General features: G+C 38.3%; 1 pseudogene; it reads right to left on the bottom strand.

Moving 5' to 3' along the window:
- Window positions 1-268: 268 nt before the first annotated feature.
- LOC101560959 lies at window positions 269-1036 on the bottom strand (annotated as a pseudogene).
- Window positions 1037-8903: the final 7867 nt, after the last annotated feature.

Below are 8903 nucleotides of genomic sequence, written 5' to 3'. Positions count from 1 at the left end.
GTAGAAATGCGATTTTTTGTTGTTGCTTTGTTTTGTTTTTTGGTACTGGTGGTTGAACCCAGGTCCTGCCACTGAACTACATTCTTGGTGTAACTTGTTAAATTATGTTGAGATAGGGTTTCTTCAATTCCAAAGTTGCCCAGGCTGGACTAGAACTCCCGGTCCTCCTGCCTCAGCCTCCCAGAGTGCTAGGAGTACAGGACTTGTCACTGTGCCCAACTCAAAATATAATCATTTTAAAACTTTTGTTTCAGCTTCTGCTCACTATTCAGTGTAAAAAATACTGTCTGGTCCCACGTGTCCTTGTCTGCTGGCACTTGGCACTGCAGACGGTTTCCCTTTTCCTGCCATCTCCAGGGTGCAGCGCTAATCTAATCGTTAGGCTCCTGCTTGTCACTGAGGTCCCCGTCGTCTTTCTCCTGGAGCGCCGCCGCCAGGCCTGCAGGGCGAAGGTCCGCCCGGCACGGACTCGCGCTTGCTCCTCCGTCTGGGCTCGCGGGCGGGCGAGGGCTTGGCTGAGGCCCCCCGAGCAGGTCCTCGCCCTCATCCTCGCTTCCGGCTGCGTCCTCGACTTCTTCCAGCTCGGCGGTTCTCTTTTTCTTCTTCGGCTGCCCACGTTCCCCGAGCATATTCTCGGGACAAGCCTAACTTCAGTGTCCACTTTCCCCGCACTCGTCCCGTTGAGGTTTGTCAAAGCACTTTCGCCTTCGGATGACTTCAGCTGCTCTTGCATCGTCCACAGCAGCGCTCGCCTTGATCACTCCACCAAGTCACTGTTGCTGTTTCCGGCTCTGGTGCAGCTTTGTGCAGAGTCTTTATCCAAAAACAGTATAAACGCCACTCCTTTGCTCTTCCTCGGGTCTGCGTCTTCCATCACAGTAACCTTCCCGACTTTGCTATACTTGGCAGATACCCGGTAGACGTCGTTGTTGGTCGCGAGAAGGGCAAGGCGGCCAAGGCAGCTGCTGCGTGTTTCGCGGCCCCCTTCAATCCAGTTGCACGGGCGGTCGCTCTCATTTGTATTTTCACAATTCATTATTTCCCTTAATATGCTACAAACATAATTTAAAAATATTTAATCACATTTATTCTTTTAAAAATAATTTTATTGAGAAATAGCAATGAGACAGTTTCAAAAGTGTTTTAAAACAGCTTCACTAATTAATACATTGCTTATTTTTGTCTTAGTAGTTATGCATTATACAAGATGCAGACATGATATCCTGTCCACAAACACTATTAGAACAAGTCTCTCTATTCACTGAATGAAGAGAATGCAGCTGTAATACCTATCCTAATTATTTTGAGTATACAGAACATGATCATTCATTTGTATCCCCCTTTTTTGTTTAGTTTTGTCAGAAAAGGGTATTCCATTGCCATTTAAATATTGTAGGTGAGTGAATTCTGCAAAATATTCCAATATAGTCCAGTAGTACATAACAGTAGTGAGTTTTTGCAATTTTATGTGTTATAAATTTTGAAAACTCCAAATTAGGGCACAAACAAAACATTTCTTTATGGTATAAGCCACAAAATAGAAATTTTATTTATTTATTTATTTATTTATTTATTTGTGTGTGTGTGTGTGTGTGTGTGGCCAGTTCAGCCCACCTGGGGGCGGGGCTGGCTGGCATGTGGTGCTGAGGATTGAACCGCGGTCCATGTGCTTTGCTAAGCTTGTTCTAAGTAGGTGCTTTAGACCACTGAACGATCTCACCAGCCCGAAATAGAAATTTTTGATACAGGATTTACAAATTTTTATTATGATTGCAAGTGTTTCTAATAAAGTTATCCAAATTCATACAATCACTAGCACAACTTGGATGTTTAGTTGTTGTGATTTTCTACCAATGGTTGCTATTTGTGGCTTTTTATTTTTCAGTGGATTAGGGTGGGAGTGGAAAACTCATTTTACATATAAATTTAATTCGTATTTTTCCAATCAACTTACTCGTGCTTTTTCCTTATTGTCTTTTAGAAGTCATATGGAGATGATAGCATTTTCCTTTAAATACTTTGCAAACATTATCACCAAGTTCTTGACATACCTTAATTTCTTTAGAGCATATATAAGTAATTTTTATTTTATTGAGAAACAAATAGCAATGAGACAGTGTCAAAACTGATTAATAGGACAGTTTCAATAATTAATATATTGTACATTGTTATCTTCTTAGTGGTTGTCCATAGTACAAGATGCAGACAAGATATCCTTTCCAAACACTATTAGTACAAATCTTTCTTCTCATTGAATTAAGCGAAAGTAGCTGTATATCTATCCTAACTATTCTGTATATACAGATACAAAATGGTTCTTCCTTTGTATCCCCTTTTTTGTTTAGTCCTGTCAGAAATGGGTATTCTGTTGCCATCTAAATACCATAGGTGCATGAATTCAGCAAAACAATTCAACATAGTCCAGTAGTCCACAACAGTAGTGGGTTATCCGCAGAAATTGACTTGAGCCATTCACAGCTCAGCATGTGAATATGGCTTTATTTTATATACCTTGTTGTTATATTTTTCTGCTGGATGGTTAAGACCAAGATAAAGCAAGACCTATATAATGAGAAATGTAACTTTTTTATCTGATAAGGTCAGTCAAGTACCCTTAGGATTTTCCTGTAACCCTGTATTGCAATTTGCAGATCCTTTGTCAGTGTTAGCCATGTGGATGAGTCACGGCCATTCTAAATTTATTTATTTATTTATTTTTTGGCCATTCTAAATTTAAAGACCTAATCCAGTTATAGGCATCCAACATGAACACACTTCTCAGAGGATGAAATTAAAGAAGCAAATAAATATATGAAGAAGTGCTCCACTTCGTTAGCCATCCGTGAAATGTGAATTAAAACAACACTGAGATACCATCTCACCCCGGAAAGAGTGGCTATCATAAAGAAATCAATCAACAACAAATGTTGGAGAGGTTGTAGGGAAAAGGGATCCCTTCTCCACTGCTGATGGGAATGTAGACTGGTATAACCACTATGTAAATCAGTGTGGAGACTCCTTAAAAACCTAGGACTGGAAATCCCCTTCAAGCCAGCTATCCCCCTACTGGGCATTTTCCTGGTGGAACTGAAAATGTCATATCATAGTGTATTAGTAATTAAAATTAATGTGTGAATACTTTCTTCATGCTACATCCTGTTATATCTTTCCAGTAATTCGTTGCCTATATCCAGGTCTTAAATGCTGGTAAGAAATCTTGCATTAATCTATCTGGAATTTAAAAAATTGGCTTTTGTCAAATATTTAACTTTAAGACTATAAGACAGCATTGTGTTCCCCTTGGTGCTTAAATTGTTTTGAACTATAATAGTTTTTGTACAGTCTTCTTACCTCCATAGGTATTGATTGTATACTTGATCATTTGCATAAAATATTTTCATAGATAAATATCTTGATCTGAAATAATTAATTTTTGTTACTTAATACTTTTTATTTTGCAAAGAAAAGGCAATTATATTTGTACTTGAGATTATGTTAGTTTATTGCAAATATTTTTCTTTTGTATTTTTTTAGGGAAGGGCCTACAGGGTGTTTAGGGTCTCACTACTAGATCAGACTCTTAGCTATCTGCCTGTTTTCAGCCTCCTGAGAACTGGTATTACAGGTGTGCACCACCATGCCCAGTCTCAATTGCCTTCTCAGCATGCCCCAGAGGAAGGGCTGGCATGGCAGGCCTGGGGATTGAACCCCTGACCCCTGTGACTTTTGCAGGTACTTTAATATTGCAAATATTAAAACATTATTTTCTATGTTTCCCTTTGGCTATCTATGCTCTGCAAGCACATCCTTAACAAATTATACCTATGCTTCACAAACTGTTTAACAGCTATCTCTTTTGTGGATTTGCTTGTGATACTGCTGCAGGCAAAGGTTATGCTTGGTGCTTCAAAAGCCATCTGAATTGTCAAATCAGACCACAGGAATCACAGATCTTGCTTTTAACAAAACTAAGGATTCAAAGAAGACTGGTAAACATTAGCCATAACTAAAGTATTACATTTTTTTGGAGTGTAAGCTGTCTATACATGCCTCCTCTGCTCTCTTTCAACTGTGCTTTGCATTTCAATAGTAGTACAATTAAGAATCTCACAAATTTTAGAAACATTACTATTTTGGTGTTCACTCATCTACACAAAGTAAAAAGTTACTACCTAATCTCTGCCCTCATCTTCAACACTGTGTTAAGTCTCTGGGTAAACCAGATATTAGAAAATGACCCATGTGCAGCTGAAAAAGATATGTATTCAGCTGTGGTTGAGTGAAATACTTTATATATGTCCACTAAGTCCATTTGTTTCAAGCTCTTGTTCAGTTCTGCTACTTTGCTAATTTTTTGTCTGCTTGACCTATCCTTTTGGGATAAGGGGGTATTAAGGTCTCCTGTTAAGATTGTGGTATTGGATATTAAATTTTTAGTGCCCACTAAGATTTGCTGAGGGGATGGGGAGATGGCTCAGTGGAATAAGCACTTCCCTGGCAAGCACATGGCCTGAGTTCAATACCTGGTTCTGGAAAAAAACAAAAAACAAAAACCCAAAGATTTGTCTTATACAGTTGGGTGTTCCCATGTTTGGTGAGTACATATTTATGAGTGTTATCTCTTTCTCTTGAATTTTTCCCCTAACCAGGATATAGTGGCCTTCTTTATTTCGTTTGATCATTCTTGGTTTGAAGTTGAGACTGCCTGAGCACAGGGTTGCTACCCCTGCTTTTTTCTGAGCTGCTGGGGCATGTAGTATTGTTTTCCATTATTTGACTTTCAGCCTATGAATTTCTTTAAGATTTAAGTGTGTTTCTTGTATACAGCATATTGTTGCACATGGGTCATTTTCTAAAATAGACCACATACTAGTCCATAGGTCATGCTTAAGTATATGCAAGGAAATGGAAATTATCCTATGCATATTACCTGACCACAATGCGGTGAAACTGGAAATAAGCCAGATATTATATGATTTAGATCTACCCACACAGTCTCACATATTGGTTTCCTTCATGAATGAGTTTTGTGACTGAATGTGCTTTTAGGAGCTATAGACTATTTAAAAGGGGTGGATTACTAGGGACACGACTTTGAAGGATATTCTGTATTCTTCTCTTTAGTTCCCCCTTTCCTCTCTGCTTCCCAACATCCATGGTAAAAACAGCTTTTCTTCACCATATTGTTCTACTGTGCCTTTGCTCTCTTGCAGCCAGGAAAAGTTTGGTGGAGCCTTCTGAAACTATGAACTGAAGTAAACCTTTCCTCCTTTAATTAAAAGATGTTTTATCCCAGTGGGGGGGGGGCAACTAAGATTGGAGTGTTATCTGACCTTCTGATGTAAAAGTCATTGGAATTTATTTGTAAGAGGGCTTAGAGAAGTTTGGACAAGAAGGCTGCAGAAGCCCTAGATTTCTGTAAGCAGAGCATCGGACTTTGGTCAGAGATCAAAAGGCCAGAAGGCAATAGAAATGCTGAAAATTAAAGGCTAGGTATATGAAGTTTCAGATTGAAAACTGGATCAGGGGTCATGCTTGTTACATTGTGAAAAACAACATATTTATATTTTGCCTATGTCATAAGACTTTTTGTGAGCTTGAATTTAAAGATGGGGGCTAATTATTTTCTGGTAGAAATTTTCAAGTAGCCTAACACTTTTACTCTGACATGGATAATGCCAAATGCTTTTAGGCTGTTGTAGATTGAGAAGCGGGAGCAAAAAGCATATGTAAAAATTTTGAAATTTCATTAGAAAAGAAGTGGCAGAAAATTTGGATCCATTAAGAGAAAGTTTGCTGAAAAGATTAGCATTAACATGAAGCCAAGTGTTTTGCATCAGGACAAGAGGTAAGATGGCCTGATGGCATCTCAGGAATCAGTAAAACCCTAATCATCACAGGCTCAAGGATGTAAACTATAATATCCCACTGAGAAAAGAGCTCCTAAGATATTTATTCATTCTAGATTGCCTAGGATAATATATCCCTAAGATCAGCCATCCTTTCAGGCGGAGACCACTGTGCACCCATGTCTTAAGTGGGAGAGGTGTGCCTCAACCTGGTATTCAACTTTGGCTTTGTCCACATAGTGTTGGCTTTTCAGACATACAGAATGCAAGAATTAAGGGATCACTGAGGCTTCCAACCAAATTTCAGAAGGATTGAGAGGCCATGCAATAATGTGTTGCAAAGGTCACAGTTCCTAGTAGAAGCCCTTAAGAAGGTGGTACATGAAACTGTAAGAGTGTAGTTAAATGTTCAGTGAAGATTCCAGGAAGTAGGAGATGGTAGAAATGGAAAGCTTCCAGCCATGAGGGGAGCCAGATCAAGAAAGAAGCCACATCCATGTAGTTTTCCACTGGGGTGAGAAAATGCCCAACATACAAAGTTAAAAGTAAAAAGATATTTCAGCTCATAGTTTCTAGAGGTTTCAGTCCATAGTCAGATAGTCCCAAGGCAGAATGGAATGGTAGGGGGGCATCACAGAGGAGAAATAGCCCATGGCAAGCAGGGCTGGAGACTGTGAAGTAGAAAGCAGCAGCAGCAGCAAATCTGCTTTCCCTTTCTCCCTTTATATTCCACACCGACCACAAGCCTATTGATTAGTGCCTCGCACACCTGACGTGGGGCTTTCAATTTCACAATTTTAATCCCATTATTGCATCCTTAATCCACATTCAAAGCTCTAACACAATCATCCTCAAAACTTTCCACCTCTGAGTGCATGAGGCCTTTGAGGGGACATTGAGATGCAGGGTACTGCAGACAATGTGCACTGCAACAACAGGGGCACAGGCGCAAGACCACACATACCCTTTGGAGCTCACTTCTCACTGCACCTGTGCTGGTTGTTACACAAGTGGCTACAAGATTTAATATTTACCCTGCTAATTTTTTTTGTCTTTCTCTGTTCTTAATTTTATTTGTCCTCCTATTCTTCCATTTTAGTATGGGGATGTTTACATGGGTTCACTGTATGCTGATTTAATTAATTAATTAATTAATTTAGAGGCAGAGTTTTACTGTAGAGTTTAGTTTAGCCATGAGCTCACTAGGTAGCCCAGGCTGACTTCAAAATCACAGCAATTCTTCTGCCTCAGCATTGTAAGTACTAGGACTATTGATGTCTGCCACCATATCTGAATTTTTTAAAATTTTTATTGTAGATAGCAGCTAATAGTTAGCCACTAGTTTTAAAAAAGACTTTGGATTTTTCAGTAATGTGGGAACTGCTAAGACTTTGTGTATTCATAGAGATGAACTAAATGCATTTTGCAAAATAAGATGTGGCTAAGTCTTTGGGGGAGAACTTTGTAATTTAGATTTCATATACCCTTGTAATATAGCATGTGTTTGTTCAGAAGTTATTTGGTTCATGGGGCTGCTATATACATCAGCGGAAATATCTGGTGGTTTGTTCAGTATCTGGATGTGCTCTTCAGAAGGTGTGACTTGGTGGAGGAGGCCAATTACTGAGGGTATAATGTGGAAGAAGATAATCTTATCCTGGTTCCTCCTTTCCCTCTGTGTTTCCTGGTCACCACAGGGTAATCAGGATTGCACTGTTGTGCTGTTTTGTCATGTGCTGATCTTGGACTGGACTCTGAAGCTGTAAGCTAAAATAACCATTTCTTCCTTTGATTTGTGGGTGCTAAATAGTGTAGAAATGTCCTGATTCAATATTCTGGACATCTTTACAGAAATTAAACCAGGCATACTTGGTATGTATCTACTGCTACTTAGCAAATCTCTTATAACTTTATCACAAAAATATCAATCTATTGTTATCTCTGTTGGCATTGCATTTAGATGGGAGTTGGCAGGTATTTCTAATTATTTAAGACTTGGGTAAATTATTTATGCATAAGATGAGAAAAACATTGTGAGTTTAATTTTTTTCTTTTTGTTTTCTTTTTGTGTACATGCAGGTCTGATTTATTTCACTTATGAGTTTGGACTCTAGTTGCATCCATTTACTCATAAAAGCCTGGAGTTCATCTGTTTTGTACCTGAGTAATACTCCATTGTGTTAAAATTCCACATCTTATTTATCCATTCCTCAGGTAATTTGCATTTTGATTCTTTCCAAGGGTTAACTATGACGAATTGTATCGGGGCACTTGGGTACACATAAATTGCTGTGGAATGATGTCTTCAGTTCATTTGGAAAAATACTCAGAAGAAGAACAACTGGGTTGAGTGGGACTTCCAATCCTGTTTTTTTGAGAAATCTCCACACTGATTACCATAGAGGTTGTATCAGTTTATACTCCCACCAACAGTGGAAAAGGGCTTTTTCTCCATAGCCCTTCAATATTTGTTGTTGATTGACCTCTTGATGATAGCTATTCTTTCTGGAGTCAGTTGGAATCTCAGTGCTATTTTAATCAGCATTTCTCAAATGATCAATGATGCTGAAAAATTTTTCCTATATTTATTTTCCATTTATATTTCTTTATTTGAAAAGTACATTCTTATCACATAAATCATATTTGGATAGGGTCTTTGAATTTTGAAGCCCTGATTTTTAAAATTCTTTATATGATTTAGATTGAATTCCTTCATCTGAAGGATACTCAGTTAAAAATTTTTCCCAGATCAAGGTTTTTTTTTTGTACTCTGTTGGTGATTTCTTTTCATGTGAAGAAATTTCAAAAAGATGACTTCTCAGTTGTTGATTCTTTGAAGTATCTCCCATGCAGTGCATTTTCTGCTCATAACCTCCACCTCCACCTTTGTTTTTAAGATTTTTTACCTACATTTACCTCCAGAAGATTTAGTGTTTCCATTTTATTTTATTATTTTTTTCTACAGTTTTATTGATAAACATATAGCAATGAGACAGTTTCAAATCAAATCGGAAGTACAGTTTCAACAAATAATACACTGCATATATTCTTCTT

This window comes from Octodon degus, unplaced genomic scaffold (assembly GCF_000260255.1).
Source record: "Octodon degus isolate 3935 unplaced genomic scaffold, OctDeg1.0 scaffold00024, whole genome shotgun sequence".
NCBI lineage: Eukaryota > Metazoa > Chordata > Mammalia > Rodentia > Octodontidae > Octodon > Octodon degus.
This window is presented reverse-complemented; position numbering and strand designations above follow the sequence as displayed.